The 23,529-nt window shown below is 43.5% G+C and overlaps 1 protein-coding gene across 2 annotated transcripts in view; it reads right to left on the bottom strand.

The window, feature by feature from the left end:
* Positions 1 to 23,529, bottom strand: part of TLR3 (toll like receptor 3) — a 290,358-nt gene that overhangs the window by 129,306 nt on the left and 137,523 nt on the right. The window lies entirely within an intron of this gene.

The following is a 23,529-nucleotide window of genomic DNA, read 5'->3' as shown; positions in this document are numbered from 1 at the left end:
AGAGTTCAAGTCCTCTTCTTCTCTGAAGAGGCAATTTGCATATATTACTATATGACATAGGTCACATAGCATGCCAAATTTCTTATACCAATATATTACAATGTTGGATAATTTTGCACATGGTATTAATCTGGATGTGATTAGTTTTACTGGATAACCCCTCTAAGTCTTTATTAGTTATTAAGAAAGCTGTATTAAACAGTATATCCGGGACATGATAAAATAAAAAAATGTGCCTAAACAATAATAGAGAGGTAAGTTCATAGCTGCCTTATAATTGTGCTCAGTGCCGTTCTTCGCTGGCACAGCGTGGTCACATACAACTCCTGCCGGCGATTCGGCTGCCTCTGCTGACTTCATGTTGACAGAGCAACAGCATCTTTGCCCACTCTGCTGATGGGGCATGACTGCTTGACAGCCCCGTCGACAGAGCAGGGGAGAAAAAAAGCGGCTGCTCAGACGCAGCTGAATCCCCAGCAGGAGTGATCTGTGACTGCTCTGTGGCAAAGAAACGTGGTGGGCACAATAGCCAGGTAGCTACCTGCCTGTTAGAGTTTAGGCACTTTTTTGTTTACTTTTATAAAGTCTCGGGTATGCTGTTTAACCCCTTAACGACCTCCAATACGCATTAAAAAATGGGGGGGCTGATTAGGCTGTCAGCCCACTGATGTAAGATCTCTCTTAGTAAATTCTTGAGTACTTGTCCTCAATCTTTTTCTATCTTTATTTAGGGTCTTATAGAGACAACAGGGACAGCCGCCGAGGAGCGGGAGCGCCACTGTCATACAATTAAAAAAAAAAAAAGGGAGAGAAAGCACCACTGCAAAAAAGCGCACACTGCACCAATTATAAATAAGACTGAAATAAGTAATTTTTATTGATACAAAAGAGTTATACACAATAAAAACATGATAAAATCACAAAACTATGGCATCCATAGTACCCATAATACATATCAACACATAAATATCATACATATAACCACATATAATGTGAGCATATGATCCAGCAACACTGTGGCACTATAGCAGTATCCCTCCCTGTTCCTAGGCTCATGAGGACTATATAACCCTAGACAAAGCCCAGCCCATAGATGAATTAGAGCAACCACACACAAAAATCCATGTTATATAATTTTCATACCAGGACCCTAATAAGCCCAGATAGCAAGACAGGAGGGAGAAAGTTAAACCCTCCACATATCAGTGGTGCCAAAACACATAGTATCAAAAACTGCCATAAAAACGATCAATAGCCACAATGAAAATACACATACACGGATGCCATACCCAGGACCATTACCCCACGCGTATCGCTGTAACCTGTACGGCTTCGTCAGGGGAAGTGACACACAGTGATCCAGGGGGCTTTAAATACCTTGCTGAAGTCAGTCGGGCCGTTACCACACTCTGTGAACATCCCCTCTATATAAGTCAGCCAAAGCAGGAAGTGTATAAACCAGCATCCCGGTCATATGAGCAGGGCCCATGGCAACCGCACATGCCCTGTGTAAGCGCCAAGCAAATACAAGCCGACAGTCTTGCTGCAGCGCACATGTATTATAGAAGCCCCTAAGGGCCAAGAATATCAGCCCCACCGCGCCTGCGTCCAGTGGAACGCAGGCTAGCGTGTTTTGGGGCGCACTGAACCTGAGCACATATTACCACCACCAGCGTGAGTTACTGCTAGTACATAAATAAACGCACGTGCCACTCCCGGGAGTACAGAAACACACAAAAACCAGACATACATAGACACCATACCATGCAATACACATGAGAGTGGATGGGAGCACATGACATAACAAACATAACAAATTCACCTTACTAGGTGATATAACCGGTGATCAGGACATTCATTAAAGAAGGAGCCCTCAATAGTTAATCTGGAATCCATTTTGCTTCTAATCTGACAAAAAAAAAACCCAGTTTCTAAATTATTGAAAGAATATGGTATGGGGAATTATGGTATTTAAACAAATAACGGCAATTACGGACCAATGCCGATAAATACCAAATAAGAAAAATATATCATAAAAATATATCGCAGCACAATGAATGCCAAAAGTACTCTAAATGCCAAAGAGGCTATTCATATCAAGACGCTAGGATCAAAGAGGAGGGGGAGAAAGAAAAAGGGGGGGGGGAGAGAAAGGGGAGAAGGTACACAATTAATAGGACTATATGAGAAAGGTCATATTACTTATATACAGTCATGGCCAAAAGTATTGACACCCCTGCAATTCTGTCAGATAATACTCAGTTTCTTCCTGAAAATGATTGCAAACACAAATTCTTTGGTATTATTATCTTCATTTAATTTGTCTTAAATGAAAAAACACAAAAAGAATTGTCCTAAAGCCAAATTGGATATAATTCCACACCAAACATAAAAAAGAGGGTGGACAAAAGTATTGGCACTGTGCGAAAAATCATGTGATGCTTCTCTAATTTGTGTAATTAACAGCACCTGTAACTTATCTGTGGCACCTAACAGGTGTTGGCAATAACTAAATCACACTTGCAGCCAGTTGACATGGATTAAAGTTGACTCAACCTCTGTCCTGTGTCCTTGTGTGTACCACATTGAGCATGGAGAAAAGAAAGAAGACCAAAGAACTGTCTGAGGACTTGAGAAACCAAATTGTGAGGAAGCATGAGCAATCTCAAGGCTACAAGTCCATCTCCAAAGACCTGAATGTTCCTGTGTCTACCGTTCGCAGTGTCATCAAGAAGCTTAAAGCCCATGGCACTGTGGCTAACCTCCCTAGATGTGGACGGAAAAGAAAAATTGACAAGAGATTTCAACGCAAGATTGTGCGGATGTTGGATAAAGAACCTCCACTAACATCCAAACAAGTTCAAGCTGCCCTGCAGTCCGAGGGTACAACGGTGTCAACCCGTACTATCCGTCGGCATCTGAATGAAAAGGGACTGTATGGTAGGAGACCCAGGAAGACTCCACTTCTTACCCCGAGACATAAAAAAGCCAGGCTGGAGTTTGCCAAAACTTACCTGAAAAAGCCTAAAACATTTTGGAAGAATGTTCTTTGGTCAGATGAGACAAAAGTAGAGCTTTTAGGGCAAAAGCATCAACATAGAGTTTACAGGAGAAAAAAGAGGCATTCAAAGAAAAGTACACGGTCCCTACAGTCAAACATGGCGGAGGTTCCCTGATGTTTTGGGGATGCTTTGCTGCCTCTGGCACTGGACTGCTTGACCGTGTGCATGGCATTATGAAGTCAGAAGACTACCAACAAATTTTGCAGCATCATTTAGGGCCCAGTGTGAGAAAGCTGGGTCTACCTCAGAGGTCTTGGGTCTTCCAGCAGGACAATAACTCAAAACACACTTCAAAAAGCACTAGAAAATGGTTTGAGAGAAAGCACTGGAGACTTCTAAGGTGGCCAGCAATGAGTCCAGACCTGAATCCCATAGAACACCTGTGGAGAGATCTAAAAATGGCACTTTGGAGAAGGCACCCTTCAAATATCAGGGACCTGGAGTAGTTTGCCAAAGAAGAATGGTCTAAAATTCCATCAGAGCATTGTAAGAAACTCATTGATGGTTACCGGAAGCGGTTGGTGGCAGTTATTTTGGCGAAAGGTTGTGCAACCAAGTATTAGGCTGAGGGTGCCAATACTTTTGTCTGGCCCATTTTTGGAGTTTTGTGTGAAATGATCAATGTTTTGCTTTTTGCTTCATTCTCTTTTGTGTCAATACTTTTGGCCATGACTGTATAGACGGAGGGTATACAAGATACCCATCTATCTCAAAGAACAGTGGCATCAATAGTTGACCCAACAATGCCAAGATCTCCTTTATATTTGTCCCTCTCCAGCTTGTCCACTGCAATCAAAGGAACAGATGTCACCCAGAAAGAAGCACTAATAAAAAAAAAAATATATATATATATATATATATATATATATATATATATATATATATATATATATATATATATATAATAACCTCCCAAAGCCCTGATGACATTCAAAAATAGACCCATCCTGATAAATAAGGTCATGTAAACCCAGGGTAAATCCCCTCCATCCTCATACTTTAAGGCAGAGATAAGGTCATCCACCCGCCAACTCATCCCAAAAACCCCTAAAAGGGTCAGATGAATACCGATTCTTGAGTACTTGTCCCCTTCCATCTACACTCAATCTTTTTCTATCTTTATTTAGGGTCTTATAGGGACAACAGGGACAGTCGCCGAGGAGCGGGAGCGCCACTGTCATACAATTATAGGGTGCCAACCTCCACTGACGGGCAGGCAACAGAACAGATTCCTTTTTAGGGTTGTGGTAGCTATATATATATATATATATATATATATAAACTGTATATATATGTGTGTATATATATATATATATATATATATATATATATATGTATATACTGCTCAAAAAAATAAAGGGAACACTAAGCAATACATTGTATAGTTTAATGTTCCCCTTATTTTTTGAGCAGTATGTACTGTATATAATTTATTTTCACTTGATATTGTACTGTGTTGTTCTCCTGGATTGTTTATCCTTTTAATTCATGTCTAATAAATATTAGTTTAATAGGTGTCTTTTCTATGCTGACTGATTTCTTTGAGACCTTATATTGACATTCTACTCTGCTACATGATCAATAAGATATGTGGCAAAGAAATCCCTTTCTCACCACAACTTGCCTTGCTGTCTCTAGATTTAGACACTTTATCATTGAAAATAAGACCAATAGTTATCGATATTCTTTTAGTTACTAAAGCACTTAGAATTTCTAAATGGAAGCAAATTAATATTTCATCTATTACAGGAGTCATTGATAGAATCTCTTCTAATAACTTACTTGAACTCTCATTCGCTATAAGAAATAACAAATTTCAAAAATATGAATCAGGTTGTTTTTTTGGATTCTCTTCATCCTCCTAACATAATAGTCTCTACTGCAAATAGTCTGATCGTCTGAAACCTCATTAATCATCCTTTAAACATATTTCTATTTGAACTGTTTATTTAATTCAAGCATGCGGTCTCAGTTGACCTTATTTTATTATATTGTAAAATTTTGTGTAATACCTTTGGGTTCAAAATCACTTTTTTGCTGTCAATGTGAAATAGTACCCTCAAACCATTCCAGCAAAATCTGCCAAGATTTCCCTTCTGAGCTTTGCACTGTGTGCCAAAAGTAGTTTTACCACCTGATGAAGACAGTGTTATGCGATCGAAACGCGTTGTGGAGTTCGAAGGGTTAATAAAGGTTTGTTAACCAGATTGCTGTCCCTATAATTATCCCTTATATCAGTGCTCCGCAGACAGCTACAACTTTTTTCTCCTTCATTATTTGAAAAATATGGACACAAATGCTATTTACTTTAAGATGCTCCCTACGACAATACAACCCTGACTTCAGATGCGTCAACCTCTACAGTGAATGGCTAAGTGACATCAGGTTGTATAAAAATCAGTGCAGAAGCAAAACAATTCTTTAAGGCATCAAAGACCTCACTGGCTAGACTGGATAATTGAAAAAGTCTGGTATTTTCCTGGTCATAGCCGTAAGAGGTTTAGCCACTGCCGAAAAGTTTTTGATGAACTTGCAGTAGTAGTTGGCGAAATCTAAAAACATTTGTAAAGCCTTTACATCCTCGGGACAGTCTCAATCAAGTACCACCCGGACTCTCACTGGATCCCACCTCTTCCGACAAGCCTACAACCTGCAGTAACCACTGATCGACCAAACCGCTGCACGACCAGCTCTACCCTCGCCTACTGTATTATCACCCATCCCTTGAAGATTGTGAGCCCTCGCGGGCAGGGTCCTCTCTCCTCCTGTACCAGTTATGACTTGTATCGTTTAAGATTATTGTACTTGTTTTTATGTATACTCCTCCTTACATGTAAAGCGCCATGGAATAAGTGGTGCTATAACAATAAATAATAATAATAATAATCCATGCGAAAACTGGTAGACGACAAGAAATAACCCAGAAAGGGGATCACCTGAACCGAGAACATACATTTTTCGGTTTGACAAATAATATATTGTCTGTCTGACATGTACCTGAGGTGACTCGAAGTCCTGCGAATAAATCAATATGTTATCAACATAGACCAACACAAATCTACTTGCCAGGTGACTAAAAATGTAATTTACAAAGTGCTGAAGACTGCAGAAGCATTAATCAACCCAAATAGCATCACAAGGTGTTCATTGTGTCGCACAGGTGTATTAAAGGCAGTTTTACACTCATCCCCCTACTTCAGTGTTCCTCAACTCCAGTCCTCAAGAGCCACCGACGGTTCATGTTTTCAGAATTTCCTTAGTATGGACCAGGTGATAATTGCAGTACCTGCACAGACAATAATTCCACAGCCAGAGACATGGTCGCCTCCAGGGAAACCAGGATCTCATGCAGAGCAAAGGAATCTTTACCCTCACAGAAAGCCCCTGACAAAATTGGCTACAGAGCACTGGGTCATTCCACTTAGTATCCATGGACCATCTATGTCACGCAGGTGTTGGGACTTTGGGCACTTACCAGGTCCCTAGAACTAGGGGCGCCCTGGTCTATCCCTGTTCCCTGAATTATTCTTGAAGGTGGAGACCCAGGGTTCTCGTGCCTTGCTATGCACCTATATATACCCTGATCTGTTCTGTCCACCACTCAGGGTAGTGGGAAGGTGAAGTGTATAGCATCACACTAACCACACAAACAAGGAAAGACAGAAAGAGATAAAAGAAAATACTAACCATACAACATACATACACCAAACAGCAGCGTGGGACACGGGAGAATTAAAGAAGAAATCAAACAGGCAAACAGGAGCAGATGACAATTTGTACACAGACAAAACTCCAAGTAGCAATCGCCTGAAAAATCTTCAAAAGATACCTCCAACCATGAGCAAAACTTCCAACTACAAACCAGGTAGTAAGAACTAACACTGGCAATCCCTAAGTGGCAGAAGTGAGCCTATATAGCAGAGGAGAGTGGCCAACACTGACAGCTGAAACAATCCAACTAGAAATGCTCCAGGAGTTTCAACTGAACAGATTAACCCTTGCACTGCTAACAAGGAAAAAACCTGCACTGTTTAATACAATTGTGAAATACTTCTAACCAGTGTAGGAGTGTGTGAAACCAGACACCATAGTCTTCTGGCCCCTATCTGTCATGGTAATGCAGTGACATCTAAGTTAAAATCTTCTGTGAAGCACCTGGGCGGTTCAAAGTGCTCACTACACATCTAGATACATTCCTTGAGGGCTATAATTTCTAAAATATGGTCATTTGTGGGGGGTTTCCAATGTTTAGGCACATAAGGGGCTCTCTTAACGCGACATGACATCCGCTCTCGATTCTAGCTATTTTTTTGTTCAAAACGTCAAAAGGTGCTCCTTCCCTTTTAAGCCCTGCCATGCACACAAATAGTAGTTTTCTCCCACATATGGAGTATCAATGTACTCAGGAGAAATTGCCCAACAGATTTTGGGTTACATTTTCTACTGTTAACCTTGTAAAAGAAAAAAAAAATTGGGGCTACAGCAACATTTTTGTGAAAAAAAATAAAATGCTTATTTTTTTCCTTCCACATGCCATTAATTCTTGTGAAACACCTGAAGGGTTAATAAACTTCTTGAATGTGGTTTGAGCACCTTGACGGGTGCAGTTTTTAGAATGATGTCACTTTTGGCTATTTTCTGTCATATAAGCCCCCCAAAGTCACTTAAAATGTGATGTTATCCCTAAAAAATGGTTTTGTAAATTTTGTTGTAAAAATGAGAAATTGGTGAACACCTCTGAACCCTTTTAACTTCCTAACACAAAAAAATTAAAAAATTATGCAGATATAAAGTACACATGTGGCATATGTTATTTATTAACTATTTTGTGCAGTATAACTATCTGATTTAAAAGCATAAAAATGTTAAATTTGAAAATTGCAAAATGTTCAAATTTTTTGCTAAATTTTCAAAATTTTCATTAATATACGCAAATGATTTCAACCAAAATTTACCAACAACAGGAAGAACAATATGTAATGAAAAAAGAATCTCAGAATCACTGGGATCCCTTGAAGTGTTCCAGAGTTATTACCACATAAAGTGACACTTATTTTGAGAGGTGCACAAAACTGGCGGACCGTGCTTTTATGTACGACTAAAAAGATGGACACTGCCTGATCACATGTCAGACGGCATCCACAGTGACTCCGCCTGCCTCATTATGGGGAATCTTCCACTGGGGGTTCCATCTGAATCACGTATTTCAGAGATTTACACAGAAACCCTGGTGTAAGCGCTCAGTGTAGCGTGCAGGATAAATGTGAATGACCTGTGTATATGAATATGTGTTGGTGTCCAATAAAGACATCAGGTTGAAGTACACATCTGGGACCTGGAGTTCTAGTGTGATCGGGCCATATCGGGTGTTGGCCATTCTCAGCCTGGGGACTTTCCAGCTTGAATTACCCCCAGTAATGCAGGTGCATAACGTATTCCACAGGTCCGCACTCTGGAGATTTGTTACACCTCCGGAATCTACATTATTGGCATCTACATCGGGCTGTGTTTGTGGTAACCTTGAGGATCAGGTGACTGCGGAGGTGAATTCTAGAGGGTTGAGATGTCATTTATTTATTTATTTTACTCATTTATATAGCGCCATTAATTTCATAGTGCTTTACAAACATTATTGGCACTGTCCCCAATGGGGCTCACAATCTAAATTCCCTATGAGTATGTCTTTGGAATGGGGGAGGAAACCGGAGTACCCGGAGGAACCCCACGCAAACATAGGGAGAACATACAAACTCCTTGCAGATGTTGTCCTTGGTGGGATTTGAACCCAGGACCCCAGCGCTGCAAGGCTGCAGTGCTAACCATTTACAGTGAAGTCCGGTGTTGAGGGTCCAGAGGCCCCTCACTGAAAAGGAGGTACTGTCACGATTCATTTTTGGATTTGTGGCAGCTCTAGTTCTGCTATAATTTAAATGCAGCTTTTTTTCCTTTTGGACCAACAAGAGTTAATGTCAGTTTCCTTGCTGGCAGCTGCTTTGTTGCTGCTCAGCTGATGTGGGTGGTGACCGCTTCCACCGTCCTTTAAAAAGTCACATGACCCATCAGCTGACTGTGGGTAATAAAGTTTTTTCTTTGCAGACCAACCTAGTAGTTTGGAGCTTACTGGTGTCAGTGGTATAGCTGCTGCTGGAGGATTTTTGGAATTCTGGAGCCTAAAGGTACTGTCACACTTAGTGATGCACCAGCGATCCCGACCAGCGATATGACGCGGTCAGGATCGCTGGTGCATCGCTAAGTGGTCGCTAGTGAGCTGCCACACAGGCAGATCTCACTAGCTACATCGCTGGGGACGGGGGTCGCTACTTACCTGTCACACCAGGTGATCCTGCGTCCTCCCGCCCGGCTCCACGCGTCGCTCGTCTCTCAACAGGAAGCGTCGCAGGAAGCTGACGACGAGAAACAGTCCAGACTGTTCTCGCGCGATCAGCGATAAGCAGCGTGGGAGTGGGTCGTAGGTATGTATCACACACAGCGATATCGCTAGCAATATCGCTATAACGTCACAAGTTATAGCGATATTGCTAGCGATATCTCTTAGTGTGACATGCCCTTTATACTCTGCTTTCTGGAGCTTGGCAGCAGAGCAAGTCATTGAGTATCATTTCCCTTTACTTTATCTGTGTCATGTTTGTCACTTCCCCTGTGTTGTTACCATCTGCAGTGGTGAGGCTAGTGATCTTGCCGGCCAGTGCACTAGCCAGGGTATATTGAGGTGACAATCAGGGAACGAGCACTTGACTGCGGGAGGAAGGACCCGCATAGGGCATTAGGGGAGTTTAGGGACAGGAAAAGGTTGGAGTGAGGATGTGCCCCATCTCTCATTCCCTACTGTTAGGGCCTTCCTCTCTCCATTCCATCCCGTTGTTGCTATATGTTATGTCAACCGCTAAATTTACCTGTGTCTGTCGTGACACTTACTGCGTTCTTTGTGAGGTAAAATAAACAAATCGACCGCAGGTGAAGAATTGGTTTTATTTATTTTTACGTCTTACATCATATGGTATAAGTTATTAGGTGACTTTAACCCCTTAACGACCGCCGATACGCCTTTTAACGGTGGTAGTTAGGGGTACTTAAACCACAGCGCCGGTACCGGCGCTGTGGAAAAAGTGTATAGCGCCCACCAGAGTCGGATTTTCTCCAGGGTCTCAGCTGCCGGGGGTACTCAGTACAAATTGCACACCAACTTTGCGTGTCTAATTTCTCATGTTACCCATGGGCAAATAAAAAATTGGAGGCTAAAAATTCATTTTTGTGGAAAAAAAATGATTTTTTATTTTCACGGCTCTGCGTTATAGACTTCTGTGAAGCACTTAAGGGTTCAAAGTGCTCACCACACATCTAAATAAGCTCCTTGGGGGGTCTAGTTTCCAAAATTAGGTCACTTATGGGGGGTTTCTACTATTTAGGCACATCAAGGGTTCAGCAAACACAACATGGCATCCGCAGACCATTCCATCAAAGTTTGCATTCCAAAACGGCGCTCCTTCTCTTCTAAGCACTGCCATGCGTCCAAACAGTGGTTCTCCCCAACATATGGGGTATCAGCATACTCAGGACAAACTGCACAACTTTTGTGGTCCAATTTCTCTTGTTATACTTGTGAAAATAAAAAAATGGGGGTTAAAAGATCATGTTTGTGGAAAAAAAAATATTTTTTTATTTTCACGGCTCTGCGTTATAAACTTTTGTGAAGCATTTAGGGGTTCAAAGTGCTCACCACACATCTAAATAAGCTCCTTGGGGGTTCTAGTTTCCAAAATGGGGTCACATGTGGGGGGTTTCTTCTGTTTAGGCATATCAGGGGCTCTGCAAACGCAACATGACATCCACAGACCATTCCATCAGAGTCTGCATTCCAAAACGGCACTCCTTCCCTTCCGAGCTCTGCCATGCACCCAAACAGTGGTTCCCGCCACATATGGGGTATCAGCGTACTCAGAACAAATTGCACAACATCTTTTGTGGTCCAATTTCTCCTGTTACCCTTGTGAAAATAAAAAATAGCGGGCTAAAAAATCATTTTTGAGGAAAAAAATGATTTTTTAGTTTCATGGCTCTGCATTATAAACTTCTGTGAAGCACTTGGGAGTTCAAAGTGCTCACCACACATCTAGATAACTTCCTTAAGGGGTCTAGTTTCCAAAATGGTGTCACTTGTGGGGTTTTTTCACTGTTTAGGCACATCAGGGGCTCTCCAAACTTGACATGGCATCCGTTCTCTATTCCAGCCAATTCTGAATTGAAAAAGTCAAACGGCGCTCCTTCCCTTCTGAGCTCTGCCGTGAGTCCAAACAGTGGTTAACCCCCACATATGGGGTATCGGCGTACTCAAAACAAATTGCACAACAAACCGGTGGTCTAATTTCCTTGTTACCCTTGTGAAAATAAATATTTTGGGGCGAAAATATCATTTTCTGTGGAAAAAATATGATTTTTTATTTTCACGGCTCTACGTTATAAACTTCTGTGAAGCACTTGGAGGTTCAAAGTGCTCACCACACATATAGCTAAGTTCCTTAAGGGGTCTAGTTTCCAAAATGGGGTCACTTGTTGGGGGTTTCAACTGTTTAGGCACAAACGCGACATGGCGTCCGATCTCAATTCCAGCCAATTCTGCATTGAAAAAGTCAAACGGCGCTCCTTCACTTCTGAGCTCTGCCGTGCGCCAAAACAGTGGTTTACCCCCACCTATGGGGTATCGGCGTATTCAGGAGAAATTGCACAACTAATTTTGTAGTTCAATTTGTCTTTTTACACTTGTGAAAATAAAAAAAATTGGTTCTGAAGTAAAATGTTTGTAAAAAAAAGTTAAATGTTATTTTTTTTCCTTCCACATTGCTTCAGTTCCTGTGAAGCACGTAAAGGGTTAATAAACTTCTTGAATGTGGTTTTGAGCACCTTGAGGGGTGCAGTTTTTAGAATGGTGTCACTTTTGGGTATTTTCTGTCAAATTAACCCTGCAAAGTGACTTCAAATGTGATGTGGTCCTCAAAAAAATGGTTTTGTAAATTTTGTTGTAAAAATAAGAAGTCACTGGTAAACTTTTAACCCTTATAAGTTCCTAACAAAAAAAAAAATTTGCTTCCAAAATTGTGCTGATGTATTTTGTGTGACATATCTCTCTGATTTAAGGGCATAAAAATTAAAAGTTTGAAAATTGCAAAATTTTAAAAATTTTCACTTCATTTCCATTTTTTTCATAAATAAACGCAAGTCATATCGAAGAAATTTTACCACTAACATGAAGTAAAATATGTCACGAAAAAACATTCTCAGAATCAGCGGGATCTGATAAAGCGTTCCAGAGTTATAACCTCATAAATTGACAGTGGTCAGAATTGTAAAAATTGGCTTGGTCATTAAGCTGCAAATTGGCTCTTTCACTAAGGGGTTATTCTTCGCGTTGGTGCGATACTAGATTTATATTGGGTTTTTGTGTTTGGCTGCTGTCACACACTAAAAGACACTTTTGTTTTGCAAAAACAAGTTTTTGCATCACCATTAGAGTTGAGCGACTTTTGGTTTTTTAGGGTCGAGTTTCGTTTCGTGAAACCCGACTTTTCCAAAAGTCGGGTCGAGTAAGATCGGCCGATTATAGGGAAAAGTCGGGGTCGTCCCGAAACACGAAACCCAATGTAAGTCAATGGGGAATAAAAGTCGGCAGTGAGAGGAGGACAGGACACACACCTACAGTGCCCATTTGAATGCCAAAAGCATCAATTTTTCTTACTTAAGCTTGTCAACCATAATTAACTTCATAATATAAGTTACGCACTGAAAAATGGGGGTTATTTTGCCAAAGTTGTGGGGGGGTAGGGCTGGCTCCAGGTTTTCATGTGCCCTGGGCGAAAGAGCGCCCCTTTAACACATACCACAACTCATCATGCTCCGATACGGCAGAGAAATAGCGGTATAGTACAATGAAAAATACTTCACTTTTTACATCTCATGACGAGGCCCATCTATTTCTCCATACAGAATCATTGGTCCCATATAATGTTTGAAACAGTATATGATGAGCTCCACATAATGCTACAGTATATATTGGTCCCCATGGATGAAGCACCACTGTCTTATGGGCCCAAATAATGCTCCAAACATAATGGGCCCCATTTCTAATGCTCTAGTGTATAATGGGCCCTGTAAATGCTGCTCCAGTGTCTGATGTCCACCTTTGGAATGTTCCAGTGTATGGTGGGCCCCATCTATCATTCTCCAGAGTATAGTGCTCCCCAAAAATTGCTGTCCCAACATTGAAAACAATCAAATAAGTCTCCTCGCTAGGGAATCCCTGTACTAGTCTGGACTCCTCGTCGTCCCCATCTTCCATCTCACTGCACAGTATTTCAACCTTGCAAGTGCTGTGATCCTGAGCAAGCAGGGGGGGCCCACTCGTTGGCGACGGCACTGGCACAGGGCCCCTGATAGTACGGTGGTGTGTCTGATGGCGGGTGGGCCGAACCTGCACTTTCATCTGCAGCTTCCTCTTTGTCACCGTGTAAGATGGAACTGTATATGGGAAGGGTAACCTGAGTTTCATCAGGGTCAGATTCAGGCCATGTAGAGTGCGAGGGGAATGTAGTGGTCTGGGTCAATGTACCAGCAGATTCATCGAGCAGTGGCTGGGCATCAGAGCACTTGTGTCGCACCCAGGAGTACGGTCGCCACAGTGGCATTACCTTCCTCCTAGGGAGTGTGATGTCATGCTTGGGAGCAACGAAGGATCTCTCTAGCAGGTTAACTGATTGGGCGGCGTTATTCCCACGAGTCATGACCCTCCAAACAGCGTTCATGAAGGCAAAGTGTTTGTTTTACGTGGGCAGTATGGGTTGCAAAGCTGACCCTTAAAGGAATGTCCAGAAGGGCACCACCAGGAGTGGAGCCTACAGTTAAATTCGACTCCACCTGGGAAACCTCAACCATGCCAGCTACAGAACAGATGCACACATTGCAAGCTTAATTCCGTTAACGAACGAGACTCCGTCATGCCCCGCGGTCCGAGTCCGGCTTACTAGAGGGACACGTGAGGCTCTGGCACATGAGATTGGCCAATAACTGGTGTGTCATGCCCTTACATATCCGTGGCTGCATGTGCGCTACACTGAAAAGGCCAGCGTTTGTCGCTTACAGGTGCAGATAACCCGCTGAACAACGTAAGTGATGGGGATCACTGATTACAATTATTACCCGCGAACGATGATTTCCCAGTAAGTGCAGGTCAACCGCAGTTCCGGAATTAGGCCTAACCGTCATTCCTGAAAAAATGAAAAACTTACGTGTGCAAACCACAGGTGCTGTAGCTTGCTTAACAGCTCGCCAGCCGTTCTCACGCCCAGTATGGATTACACGTGATTGCACAAAGGTGAGAAAGGGTACCGTATCCCAGGATAACATGTATGGATAGCGTACACATTCAAAATATATGTCTATACATCAGGAGGCAGGCTCAGACGGTGTTAGGCCAAGTATGGCTTGCACGTGATTGCACAAAGGTGAGAAAGGGTACCGTATCCCAGGATAACATGTATGGATAGCGTACACATTCAAAATATATGTCTATACATCAGGAGGCAGGGTCAGACGGTGTTAGGCCCAGTATGGCTTGCACGTGATTGCACAAAGGTGAGAAAGGGTACCGTATCCCCGGATAACATGTTTGGATAGCGTACACATTCAAAATATATGTCTATACATCAGGAGGCAGGCTCAGACGGTGTCAGGCACAGTATGGATTTGACGGCCCAGACTACAAAGCGGAGGAGCAGGGAGAGGTAAAGATTGCAAATGCTGGGGCCCTGCCCAAGCAAGGGGGGCCCACTCGTGGGCGTCGGTACTGGCACTGGGCCCCTCATAGTACGGCGGTGTGTCTGACGGCGGGTGTGCACCACCACCGTCAGAGACACTTGATTTCACTATGAGGGACCCTGTGCCAGTGCCCGCGCCCAAGAGTCGGCCTACCCACCTGTCCAGGGCAACGGCACTCGCACGGTGTCATGCGCTATGTGGTGACCCCGGCCATGGGGGGGGGGAGGCAGCACAGTTAGGGAGTTTTAGAAAGTAGCATATGTTGATGTTGGACATTCAGCTGATGCAAAAGGCGAAATAGGTCAAGTCCCAGGAAGAGGTGGACCAAAGCAAGCCATTTTTCTGTCACCCTATGTGTCATCAGGGGAAGGTGGGACAAAATCCTTGGAAACCCATGCATGGTTCATTTTAACGAAGGTTAGATCATCCACATTTTGGGTTGACAGACGGGTCCTTTTTTCTGTCAGGATTGATCCAGCACTGAAGACTCTTTCCGATAGCACACTTGCAGCTGGGCAAGCGAGCTCCTGTAAGGCATATTGTGCCAATTCAGGCCAGGTGTCCAGTTTAGCGGCCCAATAGTCAAAGGGGAATGACCTGTGTGGGAGAACATCGATATGGGAGGAAAAGTAGTTTATAACCATAGTTGACAACTGCTGTCTCCTGTCACTTTCCATCGATGCAGTATTACCAGTTGTGTGAGCGGTCCGTGAAAAATCAGTCCACAACATTGTCATGAAACCCCTGTCTCCAATGCCACTTCTGCTGTGTGCACCATGAACACCTCTGCCAAGCTGCCCCCGGCCCGTACAGCTCGTGTGAGAACCATCACCGCTGCTGTGTGCTGGGAATGCCTCAAGCAACTGATTTACCAGAGTTGCTTGTTTATTAGCCAATATTAGGTCAAGGTTCTCCTGTGGCATGATGTTTTGTAATTTGCCTTTATAGCGTGGATCCAGGATGCTGGCCAACCAGTAGTCGTCATCGTTCATCATTTTGGCAATGCGGGGGTCCCTTTTTAGGATCTGCTAGGCATAATCTGACATGTGGGCCAATGTTCCCGGTGTCAATGATGCACTGCGAGTGCTGGTTGGAGGAGCACTTTCTGGCAAATCCACATCCCTCCAGTCACGCACAAACCCTGTACCAGACCTTGCCACGCCAACATTTTCACTTGCCCCACGAGATGCATCCTCCTCCCCTAAGTAATCATCCCCATCATCATCCTCCTCCTCCTCTTCTTCCTCCACCTCGTCCAGGAGAGGTCCCTGAGCAGACAATGGCTGAATGTCATCAAGGATTCCCTCCTCCTCTTCCTCCTCATCAACATTGGCTGCAGACGCCTGCTCCTTAAGGTGCGTCAAAGTTTGCATGAGCAGACGCATAAGTGGGATGCTCATGCTTAGGATGGCGTCGTCTGCGCTTACCAGCCGTGTGCATTCCTCAAAACACTGAAGGACTTTACAGAGGTCTTTCACCTTCGACCACTGCACACCTGTCAACTCCATGTCTGCTCTCAAAGTGCCTGGCCGTGTATCCTCCCACAAATGCATTATGGCCTGCCTCTGCTTGCACAGCCGCTCCACCATGTGCAGGGTGGAGTTCCACCTTGTTGCAATGTCGATAATGAGGCGGTGGTTGGGAAGGTGGAGCAATCGCTGCAGCTTCTGCATACGAACGGAGTGTACAGGTGACCGGCGGATGTGCGCGCACAATCTTCGCACCTTCTGGAGCAGGGCTGTTAACTCCGGATAATTTTTGAGGAAGCACTGCACCACCAGGTTCAAGGTGTGAGCCAAGCAAGGTATGTGGCTGAGTTTTGAAAGGGCTATGGCTGCCACAAAATTACGGCCATTATCACTAACTACCTTGCCTGCCTCAAGATGTACACTGCCCAGCCATGACTCAGTTTGTCGCTTCAAGTACTCGGCCAGCACCTCGGCGGTGTGTCTGTCGCCCAAACACATCATCTGCAACACAGCCTGCTGACGCTTTCCACTAGTTGCTTGATAGGGGGACACCTCGTGTGCAACAGTGGCAGCTGCAGATGGAGTGCTCGTACGACTGCGCTCTGTGGACGAGCTTTCGCTTCTGGAGGAGGAGGAGGAGGGTCGAACGCCTACAGCCAACTGTTTCCTATACCGTGGGCTAGGCAGCACTGTCCCACCACCGCTGTCCCCTGTGGACCCTGCATCCACCACATTAACCCAGTGTGCAGTGATGGACACGTAACGGCCCTGGCCATGCCGACTGGACCATGCATCAGTTGTGAGGTGCACCTTTCCACTCACTGACTGCTTGAGTGCATTGACTATGCGGTCTTTTACATGATGGTGGAGGGCTGGGATGGCTTTGCGAGAGAAGAAGTGGCGACTGGGTAGGTCATAGCGTGGTACTGCATAGGCCATGAGTTCGCGGAAAGCTGCGCTTTCCACCAACCGATAGGGCATCATCTCAAACGAGATTAGTTTGGCAATGTGGGCGTTCAAACCCAGTGTACGCGGATGAGAGACTGAGTACTTTCTTGACCCACTCATAGTGTCTGGGAGGGTGAGCTGGACTTGAGAGCTGCATATGGTGGAAGTAGCGGTGGACAGGGCGGACTGAGAGAGGGTTGATGATGGTGATGGAGTTGGTGTTCTTTCTGATGGCCTAGATTCAGTATTTCGTTGATATAACAGTGGGATTCCCTGACTGCTGTGGCCTTGCAACGACACCTCAACATTTGCTGCTGTGCTAACCGGTGGGCTTACAGTGGGGGAAACAATGTAGCGTTGTTGACTACCTTCTTTTTGATCAGTTGCACATGTGGCACTTGAGGTTTGGTGTTGTGTCCACGCTTGCAAGTGCATGCTGGTTAAATGTCTAAGCATGCAACTGGTATTCAAATTTTTCAGCTTTTTCCCTTGGCTAAAGGTCTTTGCGCATTTCTTACAGATAACCTTGGCCTGATCATGAGGATTTTGTTCAAAAAAGTGCCACACTGCACTCTTCCTACTTTGGCAGACATTTTGCGGCCTAGCACGCTGTGATCTTTTGACCGTCTGGACAAGCTGTCCAGCAACTCTTTTGATTTTTGGAACCTGTCTTTGGAGTGCTCCGGGCCTGCCAGATAACAGCTGTTGCGATGTCGATGTCTGCTGTGGATGCTCCTCCTCATCTGAGCTATTGGAAGCAGCACCCTCTTCCCCCAATGGATGCCAATCTGGGTCAACAACTGGGTCATCCATCACCTCCTCTTCAATGTCATGTGCACCTTCCTCTGTGTCACTGTGTATGGTGGTATAGTGTGAGGGAAAGGTTACCTGAGTCTCATCAGGGTCAGAATCTGGTTCTGTACACTGCGAGGACAATGTAGTGCTCTGAGTGAATGTACCAGTAGAATCATCTATCAGCGGCTGTGCATCAGTGCACTCCATGTCAGATTCATCTTGGCCTGGGTAATTCACCATTTCACTTGATAATCCAGGCATGGTATGTGAAAACAGCTCCATGGAGTAATCAGTAGTATGGCCTGCGTCATCCTTCAATCTTGGTTGGGGTGAAGGACACAAGGAAAGGTGTGGTTCATGAACATGAGCCTACAATGACGACTCAGTGCTTTTATTTTTTACAACTTCAGAAGAGGAGGCGATAGAGCTGGAGGCTGAGTCAGCAATGTAAGACAAAACTTTTTCCTGAAGCTCTGGCTTTAAAAGCGGTTTGCCAACTCCTAGAAAACTAAGCCTTCGAGGCCTTGTGGAGCCAGACGATGACGCAGGCTCAACACCTCCTGCATTCGGTCCTATTTTGCTTTTGCCACTACCATCAGATCCACCACCAACACCATCATTACCAGCTGCCAACCCCCGCCCAATTCCACGGCCTCTTCCACCAGCCTTCCTCATTTTTGGTAGAAATGTAGACAAAATCCAACAAACTATATAGTAATGTAAAACAAGGTACAAGGTGTCTATAGGACAGGGGAGATTTTGAATTTCTGCAGACACTTGTGGACACTGGACACTTTTGGATTGTGTGAGGCCCACTGAATATCAGAGCGCTATGTCACAGGCTCGATGGCACAGGTGTGAAAAAAGTGACTACAGGATAAGGGAGATTTTGAATTTCTGCAGACACTAGTGGACACTGGACACTTTTGGATTGTGTGAGGCCCACTGATTATCAGAGCGCTATGTCACAGGCTCGATGGCACAGGTGTGAAAAAAGTGACTACAGGATAAGGGAGATTTTGAATTTCTGCAGACACTAGTGGACACTGGACACTTTTGGATTGTGTGAGGCCCACTGAATATCAGAGCGCTATGTCACAGGCTCGATGGCACAGGTGTGAAAAAAGTGACTACAGGATAAGGGAGATTTTGAATTTCTGCAGACACTAGTGGACACTGATACAGGAAAGATGTATATCTTTGTACCGTGTTAGCCAGTAGATAGAAAAATATTCAGGATTGAGAGTCCTCAGTAGTTGATACCTTTTAATGGCTAACTGAAAAGATGGTAACACATTGCAAGCTTTCGAGACTACTCAGGTCTCTTCATCAGGCTAGACTAATACAAAATCTGAAGTCACATATTTCTGCACAATACAGCCTAGAAAAAATGCAATAGATAAGACAAGTGACGTGAAGCAGAACTATCAATATGGGAGAGGGAGAAACATAAATATAAACATTGGACCAGTTCATAGATAAGGAGTCCGGATGTTTTATGGTCCTCTGATTGGGGTCTAGTTCTGTGTTGTGATGCCCCCACACGGTTTTAAAAGGAAATTCCTTAATTGATGTAAAAAGACATAAATCCATGCGACACATTCATTCCAGCACTGAGAGTGTCAAAGGTCGTCATAAATTTGTACTCCCAAACTCGTCTCTCTCTCTGAGAATTGAAGTTACCTTTCAATACCAGCAATTTCATATCCACGCTGCTGTGATCAGGGATACAGAAATGTTTTGCCACAGGTAGATCCATTCTTTTTTCTCTTATTGTGTGACGATGAGCATTCATCCTTGTTCTAAGCTTTTGCCCTGTCTACCCCACATACAGACCCCCAGTTGGACATTTAGTACAAATAATTAAGTACACCACATTAGATGTAATGCAGCTGAAAGTACCTGCAATCTTGTAGTCCTGATGTGAGTTGGGGATCTTTATCTTGTCCGTGGTCATTACAAATGGACAGGTTTTACATTTTTTCTGGTTGCAAGGAAAGGTTCCTGCAGCTGTTGGAGAGGACAGGGAGCTTCTGACAATGATGCTTCTTAAATTTGGGGGCTGCCTAAAACACAGCAGTGGGGGGTCTGGAAAAATGGATTTCAATCGGGCATCTTTTTGTAGTAAAGGTTGTAATTTCCGTGCAGCTCCCCTTAGCACCTCCAGATTTGGGTTGTAGGTGACTACTAGAGGCACTCGGTTATTTTCTTCTTTAGCTTTGTAATTTAGCAGGTGATTCCTTGACAATCTGGTGGCTCTTGTAATTTGGTTTTCAATTGTTCTTGTCTTATCTATTGCATTTTTTCTAGGCTGTATTGTGCAGAAATATGTGACTTCAGATTTTGTATTAGTCTAGCCTGATGAAGAGACCTGAGTAGTCTCGAAAGCTTGCAATGTGTTACCATCTTTTCAGTTAGCCATTAAAAGGTATCAACTACTGAGGACTCTCAATCCTGAATATTTTTCTATCTACTGGCTAACACGGTACAAAGATATACATCTTTCCTGTATCAAAATGGAGGATACCAGAATGTACCGCATCTTTATGGAACTAAAACCACTTCTGAAGAAACGTGCACAAATGGACAGCGACATTTTTTTCTTATCTAAATGCAAAAAGGAAAATCTAATTCCCAAAGGACTCTGGATTACAAACCCAATTCTTCATACCTACAATACCCATTATGCACAAAACCTTTGTCACAGGACTTCTGAGAGACTAAGGAACCACCTTTTACATGTCTGCTACAGCATAAGGAGTAAAGTCCAGGGGCAATTTGAAACTCTGAGGAAAACACTTACAGAAAGCACAGAGCAAAAATTACAACAATACTACAACAAACTACGGACCTTTCTGGTTCATAACAAGGAAAAGAAACTGCACAGACTGCGTCTCAATTCAGGACTCTATACAAACAGATACAAAACAAATCCAAAACCTGACAACTTGGACAACCACTTCACTCCAGACACAAAAGCATCTAACTGTGTCATCAATCTCTCAGATTATAAACCCAACAAAGTGGAACTGGCCGTGCTTTCTAGAGGACTCTCATTTTGTCCCACTAAGGCCCTAGATAAAACTGAACTCTGCAGTGATATGGAACAGTATTTCAGGAGACTGCGCCTGAGGGAATATTTCAATGATACAGAAGATTCAGAAAACACTCAGACCGAAGGAAATGGGATCGTAACAACTAGGAAAAGGTCAGACTGGACACCTTCACCTGGACGCAACCCTCATTTGGATAAATATATAGACTCCTTCAGACATTTGATAAAATCCACAATCATAGACACTAACAGGAGACAAGCATCCAACATCAGTGCCCAGGAGAGAAAGGCCATACAGTCTTTAAAAACCAACAAAGAAATCATCATTAAACCTGCTGACAAGGGAGGTGCAATAGTCATGATGAATACGTCAGACTACATGAAGGAAGCAAACAGGCAACTTATGGACACACGCTACTATAGAAAATTGGAGTCGGATCCTACACAGGACTATTACAAGGAACTAAACAAGTTGGTTTCTTGTCTGCCTGACCAGTCCTTAAGAGCTGGCGATGACCTGATACCAGAGACTCCAAGAATAGGGACATTCTACATGCTTCCCAAAATCCACAAATCTGGAAATCCAGGAAGACCAATTATTTCATGTGTGGGCACCCTCACTGAGCAGGTATCTGGATGGGTAGAGGGTATTCTTAAACCACTGGTGAAGGATACATCCAGCTACATTCAGGACACAACTGACCTATTGAATAAACTAGCAGCAATAGGTCCTCTACCAGAAGGAACCATCCTGGCCACCATGGATGTGGAATCTTTGTACTCTAATATCCCACACCAAGATGGTTTAAATGCCTGCAAATTCTTCATGGAAAACACAGGGACTGATGTTGATGCTGTGGTGAAACTTATAAAATTCATCCTCACCCACAATTACTTTGAATTTGACAACAAGATCTATCTACAGGAGACTGGCACAGCTATGGGAAGTAAAATGGCTCCACAGTATGCAAATCTTTTCATGGCAAAGCTTGAAAGTGACTTTTTGTCCTCATGCCCCATCAGGCCCCTGGCCTACTACCGTTTCATTGATGATATTTTAATCATCTGGACGGAGTCTGAGCAACAGCTAAAGACGTTCCACGAACAGTTTAATCAATTTCATCCCACCATCAATTTAACACTCAACTACTCCAGTACTGAGATTAATTTTTTGGACACCATCATTAAGCTAAAAAACAATGAAATAGAGACATCCCTGTATCAGAAGCCAATCGACCGTCCAACATACCTTAAATGGGACAGTTTCCATCCAAAACACATAAAGAACTCTATTATCTATAGCCAAGCCATCAGATACAATCGTATATGTTCCAACCCCATGGATAGAGACAAACACCTTGGTCGCCTCAAAAAGACCTTTTTGAATCAGGGTTACCATCCAAGAACAATTGAAAACCAAATTACAAGAGCCACCAGATTGTCAAGGAATCACCTGCTAAATTACAAAGCTAAAGAAGAAAATAACCGAGTGCCTCTAGTAGTCACCTACAACCCAAATCTGGAGGTGCTAAGGGGAGCTGCACGGAAATTACAACCTTTACTACAAAAAGATGCCCGATTGAAATCCATTTTTCCAGACCCCCCACTGCTGTGTTTTAGGCAGCCCCCAAATTTAAGAAGCATCATTGTCAGAAGCTCCCTGTCCTCTCCAACAGCTGCAGGAACCTTTCCTTGCAACCAGAAAAAATGTAAAACCTGTCCATTTGTAATGACCACGGACAAGATAAAGATCCCCAACTCACATCAGGACTACAAGATTGCAGGTACTTTCAGCTGCATTACATCTAATGTGGTGTACTTAATTATTTGTACTAAATGTCCAACTGGGGGTCTGTATGTGGGGGAGACAGGGCAAAAGCTTAGAACAAGGATGAATGCTCATCGTCACACAATAAGAGAAAAAAGAATGGATCTACCTGTGGCAAAACATTTCTGTATCCCTGATCACAGCAGCGTGGATATGAAATTGCTGGTATTGAAAGGTAACTTCAATTCTCAGAGAGAGAGACGAGTTTGGGAGTACAAATTTATGACGACCTTTGACACTCTCAGTGCTGGAATGAATGTGTCGCATGGATTTATGTCTTTTTACATCAATTAAGGAATTTCCTTTTAAAACCGTGTGGGGGCATCACAACACAGAACTAGACCCCAATCAGAGGACCATAAAACATCCGGACTCCTTATCTATGAACTGGTCCAATGTTTATATTTATGTTTCTCCCTCTCCCATATTGATAGTTCTGCTTCACGTCACTTGTCTTATCTATTGCATTTTTTCTAGGCTGTATTGTGCAGAAATATGTGACTTCAGATTTTGTATTAGTCTAGCCTGATGAAGAGACCTGAGTAG

Source organism: Dendrobates tinctorius, unplaced genomic scaffold (assembly GCF_039654945.1).
Source record: "Dendrobates tinctorius isolate UK_male_01 unplaced genomic scaffold, ASM3965494v1 ptg000008l, whole genome shotgun sequence".
Taxonomy (NCBI): domain Eukaryota; kingdom Metazoa; phylum Chordata; class Amphibia; order Anura; family Dendrobatidae; genus Dendrobates; species Dendrobates tinctorius.
This window is presented reverse-complemented; position numbering and strand designations above follow the sequence as displayed.